The 24,194-nt window shown below is 35.9% G+C and overlaps 1 long non-coding RNA gene across 6 annotated transcripts in view; it reads left to right on the forward strand.

Moving 5' to 3' along the window:
* LOC116270512 overlaps window positions 1-24,194 on the forward strand; it is a 209,179-nt gene that overhangs the window by 97,939 nt on the left and 87,046 nt on the right. For 5 of the 6 annotated variants that reach the window (XR_004178562.1, XR_004178564.1, XR_004178568.1 and 2 more), the window contains exon 1: window positions 10,912-13,575. The exons of the other annotated variant lie outside the window; for it this stretch is intronic. This is a non-coding gene — a long non-coding RNA (uncharacterized LOC116270512). Of the gene's footprint in view, window positions 1-10,911; window positions 13,576-24,194 lie in introns of those variants that run through there. 6 annotated transcript variants of the gene reach the window in all.

The raw sequence follows: 24,194 nt of genomic DNA on the forward strand, positions 1-24,194 counted from the left end.
TCAGGAATGGAAAACAAAATATCGTATATTCTTACTTATAAATGGGAGCTAAGCTATGTGTATGCAAAGCCATAAGAGTGATAAAATGGACTTCGGAGACTTGGAAGGGGGAAGGTGGGATTTGGGCAAGGGGTAAAAAAACTACATATTGGGTACAGTGTACACTGCTCAGGTGACAGGTGCACTAAAATCTCAGAATTCACCACTACATAATTCATCCCTGTAACCAAAAACCACTTATACATTAAAAGCTATTGAAATAAAATAAAATTCTTAATTCACATATCATAAAATGTGTACATTGCTTTGGTTTTAAGCATATTTACAAAGTTGTGCAATGATCATTACTAATTCCAGTACCTCTACGAAAATTCTATACTCATTAGCAGTCACACTCCAACACCCTCTCCCCTCATCTCTTAGCAACTACTAATCTACTTTCTTTCTGTATATATTTTTCTCGTATCAATGGAATTATACATTATTTGGCCTTCTATGTATGGCTTTTTTCGTTTAGTATAATTGTATTAGTGAGTTTTCAAATTTCTGATGAAGACATACCCGAGACTGGGCAATTTAAAGAAGAAAGAGGTTTAATGAACTTGCAGTTCCAAGTGGCTGGGTAGGCCTTGCCATCATGGTAGAAAGCAAGGAGGAGCAAGTCATGCCTTACATGGATGGCAACAGGCAAAAAGACAGAGCTTGTTTAGGGAAACTCCCCCTTATAATACCATCAGATCTCATGAGACTCATTTGCTATTATGAGAACAGCACAGGAAAGATCTGCCTCCATGATTCAGTTACCTCCCACTGGATCCATCCCACAATATATGGGAATTCAAGATGAGATTTGGGTGGGGACATAGTCTAACCATATCATTCCACACTTGACCCCTCCAAATCTCATGTCCTCACATTTCAAAACATGCCTTTCCAACAGTCCCCAAAAGTCTTAACTCATTTTAGCATTCACTTAAAAGTCCATAGTCCAAAATCTCATCTGAGACAAGGCAAGTCCCTTCTGGCTACGAGTCTGTAAAATCAAAAGCAAGATAGTTACTTCCTATATGCAATGGGGGTACAGGCATTGGGTAAATACAGCCATTCCAAATGGGAGAAATTGGCCAAAACTAAGGGACTACAGGCCCCATTCCAGTCCAAAATCCAGCAGGGCAGTCAAATCTTAAAGTGCCAAAATGATCTCCTTTGACTCCATGTCTCACATCCAGGTCATGCTGATGCAAAAGGTGGGTTCCCATGGTCTTGGGCAGCTCCACCTTTGTGGCTTTGCAGGCTACAGCCTGCTTCCTGGCTACTTTCACAAGCTGGCATTGAGTGTCTGTGGCTTTTCCAGGTGCACGGTGGAAGCTGTTGGTGAATCTACCATTCTGGGGTCTGGAGGACGGTGGCCCTCTTTTCATAGCTCCACTAGGTGGTACTCTAGTCTGGACTCTGTGTTGGGACTGCAACCCCACATTTCCCTTCTGCACTGCCCTAGCAGAGGTTCTCCATGAGGGCCCCTCCCCTGCAGCAAACTTCTGTCTGAACATCCAGGCATTTCCATACATCCTCTGAAATCTAGGATGAGGTTCCTAAACCCCAATTCTTGACTTCTGTGCATTGGAAGGCTCAACACCACATGGAAGCTGCCAAGGCTTAAGGCTTGCATGCTCTGAAGCCACAGCCCAAGCTCTATATTGGCCTTTTCAGCCATGGCTGGAGCAGCTGAGACAAAGAGCACCAAGTCCCTAGGCTGCACACAGCATGGGGACCCCGGGCCGAGCCCATGAAACCATTCTTTCCACCTAGGCTACTGGGCCTGTGATGGGAGAGGCTGCCATGAAGACCTCTGTCATGCCTGGAGACATTTCCCCCATTGTCTTGGGGATTAACATTTGGCTCCTTCTTACTTATGTAAATTTCTGTAGCAAGCTTGAATTTCTCCTCAGAAAATGGGATTTTCTTTTCTATCACATTGTTGGGATACAAATTTTCCAAACTTTTATGCTCTCCTTCCCTTATAAAACTGAATGCCTTTAAGAGCACCCCAGTCACCTCTTGAATGCTTTACTGCTTGGAAAGTTTTTCTGCCAGATACCCTAAATCATCTCTCTCAAGTTCAAGGTTCCACAAATCTCTAGGTCAAGGGAAAATGCCACCAGTTTCTTTGCTAAAACATAAGAAGAGTCACCTTTGCTCCAGTTCCCAACAAGTTCCTCACCTCCATCTGAGACCATCTCAGCTTAGATTTCATTGTCCATATCATTAGCAATGTTTTGGTCAAAGCCATTCAACAAGTCTCCAGGGTGTTCTAAACTTTCCCACATTTTTCTTTCTTCTTCTGAGCCCTCCAAACTGTTCCAACCTCTGCCTGTTACCCAGTTCCAAAGTCGCTTCCACATTTTTTGTTATCTTTTCAGCAGTGCCCCACTCTACTGGTACCAATTTACAGCATTAGTCGGTTTTCATGCTGCTGATAAAGACATACCTGAGACTGGACAATTTAAAAAAGAAAGAGGTTTTATGGAGTTATAATTCCAAGTGACTGGGGAAGCCTCACAATCATGGCAGAAGGCAAGGAGGAGCAGTCACGTCTTACATGGATGGCAGTAGGCAAAAGAGAGAGCTTGTTCAGGGACACTCCACCTTATAATACCATCAGATCTCATGGGATCTATCTGCTATCATGAGAATGGCACGGGAAGACCTGTCCCCATGATTCAATTACCTCCCAAAGGGTTCCTCCCACAACATGTGGGAATTCAAGATGAAATTTGGGTGGGGACACAGCCAAACCATATTAATAATGTTTTCAAAGTCCATTCATATTGCAGCATGTATTAGTGCTACATTTCTTTTTATGGATTTTATTCCATTATATGGATGTATCATATTTTGTTTATCCATTCAGCAGTTGATGGAAGTTTGTTTTAACTTTTTGGTTATTATGAAGAATGCTGGAATGAAAATCCGTGTACAAGTTTTTGTTGTATATATGTTTTCAGTTCTCTTAGGTATATTGCTAGGAATGGAATTGTTGGGTCATATGGTAACTCTTATGTTTAACTTTTTGAAGATTTGCCAAACTTTTCCAAAAGCAGGTGCAACATTTACAATCCCGACTGCAATGTATTGAAGTTGAAATTTCTCCACATCCTCCTCAAACCTTGGAGTTTATTGTTTGTCTCTTGATTATAGCCTTCCTAGTAGGTGTGAAGTGCATCTGATAGTGGTTTTTAATATGCTTAATGACTAATGATATGGAACATATTTTCATGTACATGTTGGCTATTTGTATATCTTTGTAAAAATGTCTATTCAAATTCCTTGTCCATTTTTGAATTGGTTATCTTTTTATTAATGCATTGTAAGATTTCTTTATATGTACTATACATATAAAATATATATAAGATGTATGTATACATGTATATTTTTTATATATATCATATATATATTTTTTAAAATCATGATTATAAAAATCCCCACTCCAAGTACCCAGAGGTACAAATATATACAAGATATAATTGGCACAAAGTGGAAGAATAGGCTAAGAATGAATCTACCTAAAGTCAATTAGTCAGGATAGATTGTCAGTGCTGTACTCTAACAGGTCAAAAGGATTTCCCAAGCTGAATCCTCATCAAAATTCACTAGTTGCACACATAGAATGCCAGAACATATTTCAATTCATATGTCTGATAAGCCATATCCAAATACTGTCATGCACCAAATAAGGACATTTCATTCATTGACTAACCACATATAAGACAGTGGTCCCATAAGATCATAATACTGTATTTTTACTGTACCCTTTCTATGTTTAGATACACAAATACTATTGTGTCACAATTGCCTGAAGTATTCAGTGCTATAACATGCTGTACAAGTTTGTAGACTCAGAGCAATAGGCTATACGATACAGCCTAAGTATGTAGCAGACTGTATAATCTAGGTTTGTGTAAGTACACTTTATGATGTTTGCAGGAGGACGAAATCGCCTAACAATGCATTTCACAGGATTTTCTCCATCATTAAATAACACATGACTGCATATATTCTATTATCGTTGGCTTTGTCCTGATCACAAGTGTGAGGAAACTTTGGAGGCCACCAAATTTAAATGTGAATGATGACATTAATAAATAGCATTTTGGACAGGTAAGGTGGAGCAGAAAGGAGTTAAAGACAGAACAGGGCAAAGCGAAGGGAGGAAAGAGCAGCAATAAAGACAAACCATATTTCCCTTATACGTTTACTTAGGATGCAGCTTTAACCTTTCTTTGACCATAAATTAGATCCACTATTCACGACTTTGTTTGCAAAATTACTTCCATGCCACACTTAAAATGTATGATATTATGATTATATGTAATGCTAGATATGTCTTTTTTTACAGAGAGCTGAAAGATATAATAATTTATTTCGTTCATGGAGAAAAGTTTTTTCTTATAGGTGCAGAGAATGGGAAATGGTTTTCATTTCCCATCTAATATTCTTATTTCAGATTAATAAAGCAGAGTATGTATATCCAAACATGTATCTACAATTTAACCTAATAAACATAGGCATTAGAGTCTTTAAGACGATTTTGCCTGAGTGTCATAGTTAAAAACAAAGCACAACGAAAATGGGGAAATGGGCCAGGCACGGTGGCTCATGCCTATAATCCCAGCACTTTGGGAGGCCAAGGCAGGTGGATCATGAGGTCGAGAGTTCAAGATCAGCCTGGCAAAAAGAGTAAAACCTCGTCTCTACTAAAACTACGAAAATTAGCCAGGCGTGGTGGAAGGCACCTATAATCCCAGCTATGCAGGAGGCTGAGGCAGAAGAATCGCTGAAAGAAAGGCTGCAGAAGTTGCAGTGAGCCAAGATCACCCCACTGCACTCTGGCCTGGGTAACAGAGTGAGACTCTGTCAGAAAGGGAAGGAAAGGAAAAAGGAAAGGAAAAAGGAAAGGAAAGGAAAAAAGAAAGGAAAGGGAAGGGTGAGACTCTGTCAGAAGAGAAAAGAAAAGGAAGGAAGGAAGGAAAATGAGGAAATTGACATTCGTTGACATTTGTTGATTATTTCTTAGGTACCTGGGGTCTGCCCATCGTGTAACAGAGTGAGACTGTGTCAAAAAGAAAGAAGGAAGGAAGGGAGGGAGGGAGGGAGGGAGGGAGGGAGGGAAGGGAAGGGAAGGGAAGGAAGGGAAGAAAGAGAGAGAGGAAGAAAGAAAGAAAGGAAGAAAGAGAGAGAAGGAAGGAAGGAAGGAAGGAAGGAAGGAAGGAAGGAAGGAAGGGGAAATTGACATTTATTGACATTTGTTTATTATTTCTTAGGTACCTGTGGTCTGCCCATCCTGTAAAAGTGGCACTGACTCTACACACTCTAGTTTGATCTCTATCCCTGTATTATCAAATCAAATCATCTCTCAATCCACTAATAAGATAGTCAAGCTGGTAGTTAGCTTTGTGCAAATAATATATTTTTTGCTTGACTAAATCATAGAATTTTTAGACGAAATACATTCTGAGGAGATAGATGTGTTCATAATAGGTAGTCAAAAACATAGAGTATGTTTTTAAAGGTAAAATGTTACTTTAAATACATAGTATTATTGAGAAAATTCAAAGAGATACTGTGTCCACTCAAAGCTTTTTTTAAAAAACAATTATTGGCAACAATAAGAAGACTATACTGATTTAATAAAATGGATGAATAAAGAGTAAAAAATGAAGATTTTATAGTATTGACTTGACACAGCAGAGGAATCAAGATGGTCTCCCTGAACTCCTTTTATCTGATAACGTTCCACAGCACTTACCCCAAATCACCAAATTGTTAGCAAGCTTTTAAAAAATGAACTTTGACACTTGGCAAATTTTTGAGGAAGACATGTATCCAGGTCTTTATGGCCCAGCTCAACATTGAACTGTCTTGGGCCTAGCACTCTTTTGGCTCTCTCAATATCTGAATAATGTCTGCCTATACAGCTGAGAGAAGTTTGTCATCTTCTCAGTTGTTATATGTCATCGCTTTCATGCCCTACCTACAGCGCATGTGAATTGTGGGGGCTTAAGGGAAAGTGCACTTGTGTGTGTCAAACTGCCTACAAGAATGGATATAGGGGTTGGAGACAAGCCCTCTCCCACCTCTCCAAAGAGCAGCACAGAGATGAGAGTCCTATAGTTATTTACTGAACTTGAATTTTCAATCATTTCTGAGGTATAATCATGCCTTCTCTTGTTTTGTTTTGTGTTTTTCTTTTACCGTTACAGTACTTCATTATTGCCACAGGGGGAACTGTTGGCTTAATTTTGCTTTGGAGACACTGCTGCTGAAATTATTAAGCTAATGATTTATGCCCTGTGTGATACAGCAATCTCTTGTGCTTAAAATGGTTACTATGTTTTGTTTACTGTTTATAACTACCAGTGGTTGTGCCACAAGAAACCCCTGCCAGCTTGCAGGGTTTATTTATCCCTGTGGATCTTTAGAAACCACTGATTAATATAGAAAAAATTTGAATGGTTTATATTAAAAAAATCCCATAAGCTATGAATTAAACCACTGTGCTCTGCTATATAGGAGGAAAAGTTAAGTGAGAATGAACAATGGATGTCAAAACCTACTGACTCTCATATTTGCTTCTGGTTTTATCAAAGTGGAAAATATGAGTGCTTTTCAGGAATACAGTGCTGTGATTCCATCAGTTTTGGGCAATGAGATCACCAGTATTTCCCCTTGGGTGCTGCGCATTTTACCATATTAAGGAACCAATTTGCTTAGAGAAATGTTGCACATGTTTAAAGGCTGTTAAGTTTGATGGCTGGCAGAACTCTCCCATTTAGCCCTGAGGCTGGGCCTTCGTGAATGAAGGCTTTACAACTGGCCTGCATTTTTTGTTCTGAGGGCTTTTTGTAACCAAAAGCTTACACAGAGCAACCATAGGGCAGGGAGGGACATGGTTTGCAAATGTTGATTTGTTTAAAATGGCAAAATGGTTCTTATACAATGTTTAAGTCTTGACATGGCTCTTTCACCAAGAGAAGCAAAGAAAATATCACTGTTGTTTTGGGCAGCTTGAGCCCAATTCCACACCTTCAGTCTTAAGCATCACTTGCTTACACTTCAAGTATGCCTTCCTGCTGATTTCTTAACCTCATCAGTTCTTTTGGCTTGGTTTTGACTTCAAACTAGTTCTCCACCTCTCTCTTTTGGACAGCTCCACATTTCTGCTCCTCCTCTGATCAGCCAGTTCTTATTATTCCTAGGGCACCTTTTCTCTGTGATCTCAGGTGATTCAGTCAAACAAAGAGTACCCTTCCCTGAGTAGACCTTGGCCAATACACAGAACCAGCCATCCCAAGTACAAGACAATGCTGACATTTTTGCAACAAAGCTGAATATAATGCTAAAACTTTTCTCAGTCAGAGATCTGTAAATGTGATGAATGTAGACGACTCTGCCTAAAAGAGAGAACTTGAGCAATTCAATTTCTAAGCAGGAAAGTGAGGGACAGACCTTAATTATGGGAACAAAACTGTCCTCATGTTTTAATTTCATAATTTGAGCATCTGTATATAGCTTTAGCCACAGATATTCCCTTTATATCAGACTTCCTGTACTAAAGTGCTGTCAGACGTTTAAGAGGAAGATATGGGTAGATGGTTAAAACACCAAAGAATAATAAAATCTGTTTTATTTCTCCTCATAACCCATTAATTTTCTTCACAAAGATGCACACTTTGGGCATAAATAATATTTACAATATTACAGTGTATGGGATTATGGAAATCATATTAGCCAAGTAGCAATTTTAATTAAGTATACTTGCCTAATTGTATAGAGGTTTTCTTTCAGTACGTGTTTTCATCTAGAGCCTTAGAACACTTCCCTTCTTGTATTAGAAAAATAAAATTAAAGAAACAGAAACTCTGATGTAATTTAAATTAAATTACTCTAAATGGTTTTTGATGAGTTCTATTTAAATTTTAACACCAATTTAGAAACTAAAACCTATACAGCTTAAATGTCTTGCAGATCATTTTTAAAAACACAAAAAATGGAATTTAATTACAGATTTTTAAGTCACAAAATCTAAAACCAGTGTGGTATATGATTTGAAATTTTATACTAACCACAAAACAGATTAAAATATAATGCTTAATCAGCATGGCAGGCAAAATATCTATGATATGTAACATTTTATAATATGAAAAATTCTAAGCTACAGTAGATAGATACAGAGATTAGACTTCTTAGTGTTAACCAACTGAATAATTTTCAAGTATCCCCAGTGAAAAAGATTTAAAATAACTGGAAAACCAAATGTTTTTTCAGGGAAACCAGAGACCAAGAATTAAGTATATCAACAAAAAACAATTGATATTATATTTTTACACATTATGTGTGACAATATATTTTCTATCTACAAAATTGTAATATTGGGAATCATTTTGTGAAATTACCCTATACATAACCATATTAGGAATCTATTTGTACCCTAGCAGCTCCTCTTATTTTTTGAAGGCTGCATTCTGAGGGTTGAAGGGAGATTGTGCAGTCAAAAGTTATCAGAAACACCTCAAGATTTTAACTCAACTCCAGAGCACACACATAAGACTTCCTTTCCAAGAAGAGTATTAAAATACTCCTCTTACTTGGTTATTTTGGGGGATTTTAAAGTAAACAGGACATGACAGAGTAGTGATTTTACCCTAATTTGTTCATGTAACTAACTTTTATTGAAGTATAATATGTATACAAAGAATGTACCAACCTTAAAAGGTAACATTTGATTAATTTTGACAAATTAAGTTGTGTAACCACCATCACAGTCATGACATAAAACATTTCCATCAATCCAAATTTTCCTTCATGACCCTTGCAGTCAATCTTTACACCCTCAATCCTTTTTCAGCAAACACTGGTCTCCTCCTTTTACTCCAGTTCTGTCAGAATTTCATATAAATGGAGGTTCATAGGTCATGTAATATGTCACTAGGCAGTCTTTGGTACTGGGTTCCTTTCATTTAGCATAATGCTTTTGAGATTCATGTATTAAAAGTTTAACTTCTTTTAAACTTTTTTTTTTTTTTTTTAATTCTTGAGCCTACTATATGATTATAACAAAATGAGTTTATCCGTTCACCATATGATGGACATTTTGTTTGTTTCTGGTTTGGACCTATATTAAGAATAAAGCTCTATGAAAATTCCAAGCACACATTTTTTGTGGCTATATGCTTTCCTTTTTTAAAAAAAGTAATAACTAGAAGTAGAATTGCTAGAACTTATAATACCTTTCTAAAAAACTGCCATATTGCTTTCTAAAGTGGATGCAATATTCTGCAGTATACTAGCAATATATGCATATATGCAATCTCCAGTCACTTCATATCCTTTTCAGCCCTGGGGATTATCAGCTTTTAAAACTGTAGCCATTTTAGTGGTCATGTAGGGATATGTCATTGTTCTTTTAACTTTCATTTTTCTAAACATTACTGATATTAAGTATTTTTTGTGTGCTTATTTGCTATTTGTATGTCTTCTTTGGTAATATGTCCATATATTTCTCCCTTTTTAAATTGCATATTTTTTATTACAGAGTTGTGAGAGTTCTTTATATATTTAATATATTCCTCCTTTATCTTATTATGTCATGAACATACTACCTCTTAGCATGTAACTTACCCTTTCATTTTTGAAACAGTACTCCCTAAATAACAATTTATAAATATTTTGATGAAGTTCAGTTTATCATTTTATGATTTGTGCTTTTCATTCCTATCTGAGAAATCTTTTCTATTCCCTGCTTAGAGGAATTTTCTGCTTTATTCTAAAAGTTTTTAAATTTTAGCTGTTCTATTTAGATCTAGCATACGTTTGAAATTAATTTTTGTATATAGTATTAGGTAAGGGAGGTTTATTTATTTTCTTGCATATGAATATCCACAGTTGTCCTGAAACATTCATTGAAAAGACTATCTTTTCCCCTTTGAACTGCCTTGACACCTTCGTTGAAATTAATTGGCCATATTTGTGTGTCTATATCTCTTTTCTGTATTCTGGCCCACTGATCTGTATATCTTTGTTCATACCAATAACCAATATCTTGATACCTGTAGCCTTAAAGTCTGAAATAAGATAGCGTAACTCTTCCAAATTTGTTCTCCTTTTTTTTTTTTTTTTTTAAATTTATTATTATTATACTTTAAGTTGTAGGGTACATGTGCATAACGTGCAGGTTTGTTACATATGTATACTTGTGCCATGTTGGTGTGCTGCACCCATCAACTCGTCATTTACATCAGGTATAACTCCCAATGCAATCCCTCCCCCCTCCCCCCTGCCCATGATAGGCCCCGGTGTGTGATGTTCCCAGTTGGTCCGAGTGTTGTGGGTTATTGTTAAGTTGTTCTCCTTTTTCAAAATTGTTTTAACTATTCTAAGTCTTTTGCATTTCCACATACAATTAACATCAACTTGTCAGTCTCAACAAATAAGCTTGTTAGAATTTTGTGATTGCCAATTTTAATGAATAAGTTCATTGATCAATTTGAGGAGATGAATTTGAGGAGAGAATTTGGAGAGCAATCTCAACAATATCATGTTTTCCAATCAACAAATATGGCATATACCACCATTTATTAAGTCTTCTTTAATTTGTCTTAGTATTTATTTATAGTTTTTTTTTTTTTTTTTTTTTGGAGACGGAGTCTCGCTCTGTCGCCCAGACTGGAGTGCAGTGGCCGGATCTCAGCTCACTGCAAGCTCCGCCTCCCGGGTTCACGCCATTCTCCTGCCTCAGCCTCCCGAGTAGCTGGGACTACAGGCGCCCGCCACCTCGCCCGGCTAGTTTTTTGTATTTTTAGTAGAGACGGGGTTTCACCATGTTAGCCAGGATGGTCTCGATCTCCTGACCTTGTGATCCGCCCGTCTCGGCCTCCCAAAGTGCTGGGATTACAGGCTTGAGCCACCGCGCCCGGCCTATTTATAGTTTTAAGTGTAGAAGAGTTGCATATATTTGGTTGAGTTTATCCATAATTCATATTTTATGCTATTGTTAATGTCCTAATTTAATTTTTAAGATACAAGTTTTAGCTCACTTATTAGTTCTAGTAGGTTTTTGTTAGACTTAAGATTTTCACCATAAACAGCCATGGCATCTATTCATAAAGAGATTTATTTTTCCCTTTCCAATTTGTATGCCTTTCCTTTCTTTTACTTGCCTTTTGCTTTGGCTACAACTGTCAGGATAATGTCAAAAAGAGCTGGTGCGAACAGTTATTCTTGCCGTATTCATGATCACTCAGTGTTCCACCCCTAAATATGATGTCAGTAGTCAGTTTTTTTGTAGATTTTTTTTTTCAGAATATATAAGTTGCCTTCAATTTTTGGTTTGCTGAGAATTTTTATGTTATGAATGAGTGTTGATTTTTGAGGGGAAGCTTTCATTTTTTCACCATTAACTATTGTGTTACTTATATGAACACACACACACACACTCCCAAAAAAACAAAAAAAAATATAAAATTTGTTTAAATTGAGGAAATTTCCTTCTTCTTTTAGTTTGCTGAGAGTTTTTAGCATAAATGGATAAATAAAATTTGTCAGATACTTTCCCTGCATCTATTATGGCTGATAAAAGAAAAACTTCAGCCAAATTAAATTTTAAAAAGTTTAATTGAGCAGTGAATGATTAACAAATTGGCAGCCTCCTGCGTCAGAGTAGACTCAGAGACTCTAGTGCAACCATGTGGCAGAAGAAGATTTTATGGAAAGAAAAAGGAAAGTGAGGTACAGAAACAGCTGGGTTGGTTACAACTCAGAGTTTGCCTTATTTGAAAATGGTTCAAACAGGTGGCTACATTTGATTGGCCAAAACTCAGTGACTGGCACAAGGGTAGGCTAGGGTCTGTTTACACCTCCACTTGTTACAGTTCAAGATGTACAGAGAAGTCTTTAGGCCGAACTTAAAATATGTAAGGAGGCAGCTTTAGGCCAACCTTGATTTAACATGGCTTTTCTCCTTTATTGTAATAAACAATGAGTTACATGGATTGATTTTCAAATGTAAAATCAACCTTGCATTCTTGAGATAAAGCCAGTTGGTAACGATGTGTTATCTTTTTAAAATATTTTCCTTAATTTAATTTTTCGAAAGTAACAATTGTTGTGTCTGTGTTAATGAGGGATACTGGTCAACAATTTATTATTTTTTTGTAATATCTTTGACATTTTTGACATCAGGGTACTGCTTGCCTCATAAAAGGAGTTGGGAATCTGGTCTTTCTCATCTATTTTCCAGAAGTTTGAGAACTCCTAGTATCAATTTTCTACTTAAATATACTTAAATATATTTCTTTAAATTCCCCAATGAAATCATTTGGACCTAGAGTTTTCCTTGTGGAAAGATTTTTATCCATGAATTTAATGTCATTACTAGCATAGGACTATATTACTAACATTTCCCTATTATCTTTTTAATTCCTGTAGGCTCAGTATTAATGTTCCCTCTTTCATTCCTGATATCCTTTTTTGGTATGTTCAGACTGACTAGTTGTTTATCAATTTTATTGACCCTCTCAAAGAAACATCTTTTGGTTTTATCCATTTTTCACTTGTTTTTCTGATTCCATTTTCAATTATTCATATACTTATTTTTATTTTTTTCTATTTTATTACATATTTTGGTTAAATTTCCTCTTTTTTTCCTAAGGTGGAAGAATATATCACAGGTTTTTTTTGAGAACTTAAGGATGACATATTACAGATTTGAGACCTTGTTTTTCTTCCTGATACAAGCATTTTATGCTATAAATTTTACTCTAAATCCTACTTTCTTGCTTCAGTCTATGAATTTTGATATGTTATTATGCTAGTTATTAATTGATTCTCATCTCACAGCCATCCATTTTTGTCCTGCTTTGGGAAACTGAAAACAAACCCTGTAAAAATTTCCCTTTAGACAGCTGCTCAATGTTAGCTTTAGTGGGTGCTGGGGGATCACTGCAAGACAAAGCAAAGGAAGAGGTTTCTTTCTGGTGTGATTTTTCTTTTTCTCCCGCAGTAACCAGTGATGTGCAGGCGGCTCAACAATACTCAGTCATCAATGAGTTTCTCCAGCAGTTCAGAGGGCTGCTTCTGGTGGAAGAGCTCCAGGAAGACAGCACTACATGAGGATGATAGGGAAATGTTAGTAATTTTTGTTTGTTTGTTTGTTTGTTTTGAAACAGAGTCTGGTTCTGTTGCCCAGGCTGGAGTGCAATGGTTTGATCTCGGCTCACTGCAACCTCCGCCTTCCGGGTTTAAGCGATTCTCCTATCTCAGTTTCCAAATAGCTGGGATTACAGGCACCCACCATGAGGGCTTCTTTCTGCTTAGTGGCCGTGGCCCTCCATTATTTCAGCAATGGATTGTTTCTTCGGACCACCTTTGACCAGCCTGTCACTTCATGGACACCCTGCAGGGAGTTTCCATAGAACAGCTCCAGCCGACCCGACCCTCTACTGAATTTTCCAGATACCCAGTGGATTCCTCTTATGAATGAGCTCTGGCTGCAACCTCTGGCAAGTTTGTTGGCCATAGGTAAGGTGTAGTTGCTTGTAGTAGTTATACTCTCTCTAATAAAGTCTGTAACTTAGGCAAGCGAGGGGAGGGGAATATCTTCCAACTTCTAAACTCCTTTCATCTGTATTCTTACTCACCAGAAATAATAGATGATTTTTGCATTTATTACTCCTATATTCCACTAGTTACCTATTTTATTAACCCTTTACTAGTTAATAGTTCTTCACCCTAAAATGTTCATGTTGAACATTTTGCTGTGGTTTCTGTCTGCTGATTGGAACCGGACTAACTTGTGTTTTTGTTTACTTTTAGTTCAAAATATTTTCTAATTTCCCTTATGAGTCCTTCTTTGACCCAGAGGTTATTAAGAAATATGTTGGACCAGGCGTGGTGGCTCACACCTGTAATCCCAGCAATTTAGGAGGCCAAGAAGGGTGGATCACCTGAGGTCAGGAGTTCGAGACCAGCCTGACTAACAGGGAGAAACCCTGTCTGTACTGAAAAATACAAAATTAGCTAGGCGTGGTGGTGCATGCCTGTAATCCCAGCTACTCAGGAGGCTGAGGCAGGAGAATCGCTTGAACCTGGGAGGCGGAGGTTGTGGTGAGCCGAGATCGCACCATTGCATTCCAGCCTGGGCAACAAGAGTGAAACTCGTCTCAAAAAGAAAAGATGTTGCTTTATTTTCATATATTTTAGTATTTTCAGGATGAATTCACATTATTTAATTTTAGTTTAATTTTGTTGTGGCCAAAGTCATACTTTATATGATTTATTTTTTTTCTTTACTGTGGTAAAAAAAAAACACATAGGATGACACCTACTCTGTTAACACATTTTCATGTGCACTGTTGTACAACACATCTCTAGAGCTTTCAACTTGCATGACTGAAACTATAGATTCATTGCATAGCAAATCTCCATTTCCCCCACCCTGAGTCACTGGCAGCTAACATTAAACTTTCCATTTCTATGAGTTTTTACTACCTCTGTTACCTCATATAAATAGAATCATGTGGCATTTGTTCTTCTATAACTAGCTGATTTCACTTAACATAATGTTCTCATAGTTCATCCATATTATGGCATAGGATAATTTTTTTTCTTTTTCAAGGCTGAAAGTATCCCATTGCATGATTATGCCAAATTTTCTTTATCCATTCATCCATCAAACGATTTTAGTTGTTTTTACATCTAGGCTATTGTGAATAGTGCCAAAGTGAACATGAATGTGAAAGTGCACATGTTATTTCAAGATCCTGTTTTGAATTATTTAAATAAATACTTGAAGTGGGATTGCTGGATCATATGATAGTTCTACTTTCAATGATGAGAAACTTCCATATTGTTTTTCATAACGATTACACAAGTTGCATCTGTACCAATAGTGTACAAGGGTTCCCTTTTCTTCACACCCTTGCCTAAACTTGTTATTTCTTGCTGCTCTCTGTTTCGTTTTTGTCCTTTCTTTGATAATGGTCCTCTTAAGAAGTATGAGATAATATCTCATTTTGGTTTTAATTTGCATTTTCATGAATATTAGTGATATTGAGAGTCTTTTCATGTACATGTTGACTACTTGTATGTCTTCTTTGGAGAAAGGTCTATTTGAGTTCTTTATTTTAAAAATCAAATATTTCATTTTTTTCTTATTACTTAGTTGTAAGAGTTCCTCACATGACTGGATATTAACCCCTCATCAGATATATGGTCTATAGATATTTTCTCCCATTCTGTATGTTCCCTTTTCATTCTGTTGTTTCCTTTGCTTTATGCAAGCTTTTTAGTTTGATTTAATCTGGCTTGTGTGTTTTTGCTTTTGTTACCTCTGCTTTTAGTGTTATATCCAGGAAATCATTTCTAAGACCAAGGTTATGAAGCTTTCTTCCTATATTGTTTTCTCTGAGTTTTATAGTTTTAGGTATTACACTTAAGGATTTAATACATTTTGAGTTGATTTTTGTGTAATGTGAAAGATGAGTCCAATTTCATTCATTTGCATGTGGGCATCTGGGTTTCCTAAACTCATTTGTAAAACAGACTATCATTTTCCCATCTATGGTCTTGGTATCCTTACCAAAGATCATTTGACCCAGTGTGTAAGGGTTTATTTCTTTACTCTCTATTTTCCTCTGTTGTCTATAGGTTTGTCTTTATGCCAGTACCATCCTATTATGATTACTCTACCTATGTAATAGGTTTTGAAGTCAGAAAGTGTGAGGTGTTTTTAGCTATCTGGGTTTTCTTTTTTTATGGTTTCATATAAATTTTATAATTATTTTTTCTATTTCTGCAAAAAATACTATTGGGATTTTTATGGTAGTTGCTTTGAGTCTATAGATCACTTTGGGTACAATGGGCAATTTTAAAACTTTAAATTTTTTATTCCATGAACATGGGATATCTTTTCCCTTATCTGAATCTTCTTTTTTTTTTTTTTTTTTTCCTTGGTGGTTGGGTGTTTTTTTTTTTTTTTTTTTTTTTTTAATTTATTTATTATTATTATACTGTAAGTTGTAGGGTACATGTGCATAACGTGCAGGTTTGTTACATATGTATACTTGTGCCTTTAATTTTTTCATCAATAAATTGTATTTTTCAGTGTACACATCTTTCATTTCTTTGTTTTACCTAAGTATTCCTTAGTTTTACCTAAGTATTTTATTCTTCTTAACAATATTATAAATGAGATTGTTTTCCTTATGTTCTTTTTGGATGTTTATTATTAATGAATAGAAATGCAGCTGATTTTTGTATACTAAGTTTGTATTCTGCAACTTTGCTGAATGTGTTCATTAGCTCTAACAGGTTTGTTTTGGTGGACTTCTTCATGATTTATATATATAAGATCATATCATCTGTTAATAAGGACAATTTTGTTTCTTCTTTTACAATTTGGGTGCATTTTGTTTGTTTGTCTTGCATAATTGCTCTGGCTATGACTTTCAGTACTAGAAATAGTACTGAATAGAAGTGGTGTGAGTGGGTATCCTTGACTTGTTCCTGATCTTAGTAAAAAAGCTTCCAGTTAGTTTTTGAAGCATTGATTATGGTATTAGCTGTGAGTTTTTCAAATATGGCTTTTTTATGTTGAGGTAATTTCTTTCTATTCCTGGTTTGTTCAGTGTTTTTGTCTTAAAGAGGTATTAAATTTTTTCAAGTGCTTTTTCTGCATCTACTGATAGGATCATCTGATTTTTATCACTTGTTCTGATAATGTGACATTTCATATTGTTTGGTTTTCATATGGCAAACTATCCTTGCATTCCAAGGATAAATTCCACTTGGCCATGGTGTATATCCTCTTAATGTGCCATTACATTTGATATTAAATTTAGTTTGCTACTGTTTTTTGATTTTTTTGCATCTATATTTATCAAGGATATTGGTCCATAATTTCATTTTCTTGTAATATTTGTTGGCTTTGGAATCAGAATTCTAAATTGGCCTCATAAGTTTTGTCTTCCCTCTTCTTCAATTTTTTGAATAATTTAAAAAACACTGATGTTAATTCTTCTTTAAATGTTAAGTAGAATCCTCTAACGGTTCACTTGACTGTATTCTGTAAGTCCCTTAGGCTTTATTTATGGTTGTTTTTTGTTTTTCCCTTTGCTTCTCTTACTGGCTAATTTCAAGTGACCTGTCTTCAAGGTTTCTGATTCTTTCTTCTGCATAACTGAGTCTGTGTTGAACCTCTCTAGTAAATATTTCAATTCAGTTATTGTATTTGTCTACCCCAAAATTTGTTTCAATGTTTTCTCATGTTAATTTCTCATTTTCTGATTAATTGCTTTCATGAGATCATTGAACATTTTTATGGCAGTTGTTTTGAATTATTTGTCATGTTATTTATACTTCTATTTCTCAGAGTCATTAGCATATTTAAATTGAATCAAATTAGAGTGCCAATTCCAGAAACCCTAGAAGCAATTCAGAAAAGTCATCTTTAAAATTCTGTTCCTCTAAAACCACTCTTAGTACCAAAATCTGAGTTAGTCATGGTTCTCCAGAATAACTGAACCAGTAGGATCTATCTATCTATCTATCTATCTATCTATCTATCTATCTATCTATCTATTTATCTATATATATATAGTGTGTGTGTGTGTGTATATGCTTCATATATGTTTGAATTATATATATGGAATTGGTTCATGGAATTATTGTGGCTGAGAAGTTGCAAGCTGGAGAAAGAGGAAAGCCTGCATTGTAATTTATTTCAAGTCTGAAGGCCTGATACCTAGGGTAGGGGGATGGGGCAATGGTGTTCAGTTCCAGAGCACTGATGTCTGAAGATGGATGTCCCAGCTCAATATCAAGATTAAGTTCTCATTCCCCCGCCTTTTGTTCTATTTGAGTCCTTAGCAAATTGAATGATGCTCAGTCAATTGAGTAATTATCACATCTTTATTTACCTGTAAACAGTTAAAATAGGGAAACTGGTCATTTTTTAAAAGAAATGTCTTACTAAAATTTAGTTTGTCTGGCTAGATCGCTTTAAACAAAGTCAAAACTTAGACACACATGCACACATAAAATGGAAAAATAAACAAAAAACAAAAACAATTGCTTAGGCAAATGTTTCATAGTAAATATAGGATGCTTATCCGAGTGACTTCTGGCCTTTTTGGGTAGAATTGCTGAGTATGCACTGCATATGTTTAAGGAGAATTGGAAGATCTAAATATTCTTCCATAATCTTTCTCTCTTCCCTCTTTTTCCGTATCTTTTTCTCACTTCTCCACTTCCTTTTTCCTTCCTCCAATGTTCTGATTCTTTTCTAATTATTCTCTGTGGCATAAATTGCTGTTCACTTAAAAACAAAAAATCAGATGCAAAAAAAAATACTTTTGAAACATATGTCACTCACTGTTACTTGTACAAATCTGAACAAAATATATGCTTTTAAATGTTTAAATGGTAGTGACTAGAGAATATGCTGGTAGCAAATGAAGATAAACTCTAAATATATCGCTTGTTGATATTTTACTTTAATATTTTAGGTAAAAACAGTTGTTATAAACACAAAATTATCCATACAATCACTTAATTCCTTTACATCATTTGCTAATATATATGTTGTTGGTATTTATTTTGCCTACCATCAGGCTTGCCAATCTAAGCTCAAAACTGGTATAGTTTATCATTTAACATAGTAGTTGACACATAGTCCATGTCTAATAAACATCTATTGAGAGAATACATATAACTTTTAACTCTAGAATTTTTCTTCCATTTCTAGAATATTCGGCTACCCCATTCATTTTATCTCATGTCCTAAAGATTTTTGTTGGTTTGAGTCCCACCTTTGAAATATTCCTTGGGTTGGCATTGTGAAGCTTGTCAAGATAACATGGGCCTGTCACAATTCCATGATCTCTATGTATTTTTACAATGTTTCTTCAACGAATACTATAGAACCCAGCCTTCTAACTCTGTCTCCTATCTTCTCCCGACTTTTCTTAACTCCACAGAAGGGAAAATGCATGCTGTGAAGATGAACATTTAGTTGATTGCTTTTTTACTCTCAACTTTGTGTCCTCGGGAGGATCTATTAAGGACCTGCTCTCATGTCAGTTGTAGATGGGGCTCATTTCCAAGAGCTAAATAGAGTTAGACTCATCTTCTAGCAATAAATTCTTTGATGATTAATCAGAAATTTAGGATGAAATCTTATTTTCTTACCGTTTTCCTCAGTTCTGGAATTATAAGCAAATTAAGAAAATGCTCTCCATGGCTAGGAAAGAACATAACCTAAGAGAACATAACCTTGTAAGAAGACCTCATGGCACTTTTTAAGAATGACAGACAACCCAGTCTCTACTAAAAATACAAAAAAAAAATTAGCTGGGCGTGGTGGCACGTGCCTGTAATCCCAGCTACCCTGGAGGCTGAGGCAGGAGAATCGCTTGAACCCAGGAGGCAGAGGTTGCAGTGAGCTGAGATCGTGCCACTGCACCCTAGCCTGGGTGACAGAGCAAGACTCTGTCTCAAAAAAACAAACAAACAAAAAGAATCACAGACAATTTAGACTACCTGGCTTTCCTTATAAAAATATAATAATGCCATAGGGAGGCTGCTGAGCATAATTCATGCTCATCTGAATTATCTTGTTAATATATTCTTTTCAAGGGATAAATCAGAACAACCTGTCTGTAGGTTTGTATTTAGTGCTTATATTAGTCAGGGTTCTCAGGGAAACAGGACCAGTAAGATATTTATAATATTCCCTGGGTTGCCATTGTGAAGTCTTTCAAGATAACATGGGCCTGTCATGATTCCATGATATCTATGTAATTTTACAATGATGTATGAGTATGTGTGTATACACATATAGACATATATACACACGTATGTATATACACACAGATATATACACTTATGTATATATATTAGGTTGGTTCAAAATTAACTGTGGTTTTTGCCATTGAAAATAATGGCATATATATCTGTAATGTGTATATATGTATATATACACACATACTCATTATAAAAATATTTATTATAAGACATTACTTGAGAACAAATTGTGAGACCTGAAGAAAAAAAATTGCTCACATGATTATGGAGGCTGGCAAGTCCAAAATGTGCAGGTGGACTGGTAGGCTGGAGACCCAGGAAAGCCAATGCTGAGGTTCAAGTCTAAATGCTGTCAGTTGTAGAATTCTCTCTTGCTTGAGAGACGCCAGTCCCTTTGTTTTCTTATGACCTTCAACTGATTGGAGGAGGCCCACTCATGTTATGGAGGGCAATCTGCTTTACTCAAAGTCCCCCAATTTAAGTATTAATCTTACACAAAAACACCCTCACAGAAACATCCAGAATAATGTTTAACCCAATAACTAGGCATCGTGTGGCCCAGGCAAGTAACACATAAAGTTAACCATCACCATGCCCAAGAAAACTTCAGGATAATTTTCTTTGCCAGATACACATTCAGAAGACAAATCAAATGTAAAATGAATTACTTATTTTACAAAGAGTGTTCTAGTATAGAATATTCTTCTGGGGGATTTCAAGGATAAGGAATTCCTAAATGGAGAGAACTCATAAGAGAAGTATACCTCATGAGTAAATCACAGTAGTGAGAAAATCTCCAAAGAGCTATAATTTTCTGTAACTTGCATTGTCAGAGATAAAATGAAAAGAAACTGTCAGCAGGCAAACTAGATAATTTACCAGCACCCCCATCCTAAGTTTTGTGATAGCTTATCACACAGATCTCTTCTGTCCAGGTAACAGCTGAACTTAGCTCTGCAATTCATTTGGAAAGGTATTTTTAAAATATTTGAGACTGAATTACTTTAATATTTTAGGTGAAAATAGTTATTATAAACACAAAATTATGTACACAATCACACAACTCCTTCACATCATTTGCTAATATATCTCTTGTTGTTATTATACCAAAGCATATTTAACTTTAAACAAAGTAGCAATTCCTTTTACACACTTTTTTTTTTTTTAAGTAGATCATTGTTATTCAGGTAGAAAAGGACTACAAAAATTCTTTAGTGGCATGTTTTCCTACTTCTATTGAGCAGTATAAATACTTAGCATGGAGCAGTGTTTTTATTATTCAAAATGTGTTACTCTCTAAAGTATTAATATGTTTTGTCCTTTGTTTTTTATTTCTGTCTATAAAATCCAAATTTTACATAAATAATGGTACCTTGAGCTTTTCACTAAAATATCAGGGCCAGGACTCTTAGCTTCCTGGAGTCCTGTTATAGTATATAAATAACTTTGCAAATATGGCTCTTAAAACTTTAATTGAATAGTGTCATAAAAATACACCTGGCAGCAGATACTTGTTTTCAAAAAGTTTAGTCTCGAACACTAAAATCACCTTATCCATTGAGACTTTCAGCATCAATTCTTTTATATTTCTCTTCCCCCAAAGGCGTTTCTGTACTTTAGATTATAGGACCATTGTAGTCCCTAATGCGGATCTTTGATATTTCAATGTCTGCTCCTAAAAACCTCAAGATATACAAATCAATTTGTATGTCATCATTATGACTTTAGTCCTTGACTTCTCATTTTCTAGTCCAGTGTTTTGTTTTGATTTTAAATATGTGCTCAGGCATTTGGATAGGACAATGAAGGTCTTCGGTTCTTTTGATAATTTTGTATTTGGATTTTATCACTACCTTTTAGATGTCTAAAGTGTAAAACATCCTTAAATAATTTTTCAAGTAAAATTAACAATATAACCTAATCACAGTGCGTTTATCTTTCCACTCAACTTAAAACCACTAGTGACTCAAGTAAACATGAAATAATAGGATCATATATTGCATAATAATTATAAAAGGAAAAACAATACTGAGATAAATATTAAACATTGTGGCATCACTAAGAGAAGACCCCTGAAGTGTGCAGGTGTCACATGGTGGCGTCGCCATTCCTACCTGCATCGTAGTTGTTATTTCAAAGGGTCGTTTTGTGTTCTGCATCCTCTAAAGAGAAGAATCAACAGAAATTTACTCATTGTGTTTATATTTAAATGTTTAGCTCCAGCAAACAGTCCAGAGTATTAAGACCATATAGTGAATATACCCTTCAGATTAAAATAAATAATGCCAAATTGGACATAAAATACAAGTACTATGGCTAAGAAACAACCATGGTGCCAGGCTGGAAAATTAAGACAAAAGAGGAATGAAATATTTTTTAATTGAGAGAGCAGACCCACTGCCATGTTAAGGAATTGGAATAACATGATTTTATTCCCATTACCAAGGAGCTATGCATCACTTTGGTCACTGCAGTAATGAGGATGATGCTAGGCAATATTACAATAACAAACTACACATTATCAGTGGCTTAACACAAGAAAGACTTTATTTCGCATTTATGAGAATTCTGATGCAGGGTGGAGGGCTCTCCTTCATATGGTCACTTCATCACTTGCTACACATTGCCTTCAGGGCTGCGGTGGCTGAGGAAGAGAGAGCTGAAGGTTTTACAGGTTAGCCTACAAGTGTCATTCATCACTTCCTTTTGTGCAGTGACCAGATCACAGCTACATGGTCTCAATCTAACTGGAAGGGAGGCTGGGAAATACAGGGAATACATTTGGTCTATTGCATGAAACATCTCTGGCATACAGACTGCAATTAGATAGTAAGACAATGTTGTGCTTTATTAATATGGGTACCGGGGAAGCAGATTCAAGCAAACTTTATTTATTCATATGTGTTCTCCAACCACTTCTATGGAAGAAGGTAATCATAACAATAGCCATGACTTACTAAATTCCAAACACCGTTCTAAGCACTTTACCTGTGTTATCTCATTTAATCCTTATTTATTACCTTCTGGTAGGCATTAGGATTATTATCTGTATCGTACAGGTGGGGAAATTGCACCAGGAGATGTTAAATGATTTATCCAATGTCACATGGTGGAATAAGTGGGAGAGCCAATTTTGAATTCAGGAAGTCTGGTTCCTGAGCTAGGTGTTTTGCTTTTTGTGTTTTAAGGTGAAGAGTAATAGAGAGCCACCAAAAAGCAAATCAGCCCAGGTCAGTGACTTTATTCTCACTAAAAACTTGCCATTTCTGCAATTAACAGCATCTTATAAAAACAGCAGCAAATCAGTGGACAAGTTTTGTGGATGGTAAAAAGGGAATGAAGAACACATTGCAACTGTCTCCACCATTAACTGTCATCTCTCCAAATAAGAATTAGGAACTCAGAAACAACTTTCTGTACACACTTTACCTGTATGCATTACACCTTAAATTATTTCCAATGTCATTAGAGAATAAAAATTTAGCATCAGAAACTGCATCTTGACACTCTCAAAGTTACTGTTGAATAAAACAAAATGAAAATAAAGTTAAAAACCTCTGCCTTTGGTCCTCTGTATTTCACTCTTTATTCCGTGATCTTTTTCTTCCTTCCTTTCCCTCCCGTTCTTTTCCTTCCCCTTCTCTCCGCTCCCCTCCCCTCCCTTTTTTCCACTCCCCTTTCTCCCCTTCCCTTCCCTCCCTTCTCCTTTCCTCCCCTCTCCTTTCTTCCTTCCTCCTCTCTTTGTTTTCTTTCCTTCCTCCCTCCATCTCCCCCTCCCCCTCCCTCTTCTTCTTGCTTCCTTCTTTCTTCCCTCCCTTCCTTCTTCCTACTCTCCCTCCTTCCCTCTCGTCTTTCCTTCCTTCCTTCTTCCCTCCTTCTCACCCTTCTTTCCTCCCTTCTTTCCTCCTTCCCTCCTTCCCTCCCTCCTTCCTTCCTTTCCTTTCTTCCTTTCCCTGAAGTCTTCATTTTTGCTAACACTGTGTTTCCTATGTGCTTGCCAAATTTTAGTCTATTTTAATAGTCTAGTGTTGATTGCACGTAGTTTCTGACTTTTAAATCAAATCTTTAATGAATTTTGTCAAACCTGTAAATCCCACATAATGAGTTTTTATAATTGTGTTTATGTCTTCAGAAAGAATAACAAGTATAATTAAAGTTACTATTATCTGTGAAGAATTAAACCCTTCTATTAAAAGCAATGGAGTTCCTTCATCATATTAATTAAAAATACTTAAATACTTTCTAAAATAATATGTTTTCTCACACACATCATAAGCAGGTCTGTTAACTAAGATAGTTGTAAATATAGCTTTTCCATGAAAATAACTATTTTTTCA

Source organism: Papio anubis, chromosome 1, assembly GCF_008728515.1.
Source record: "Papio anubis isolate 15944 chromosome 1, Panubis1.0, whole genome shotgun sequence".
Classification (NCBI taxonomy): domain Eukaryota; kingdom Metazoa; phylum Chordata; class Mammalia; order Primates; family Cercopithecidae; genus Papio; species Papio anubis.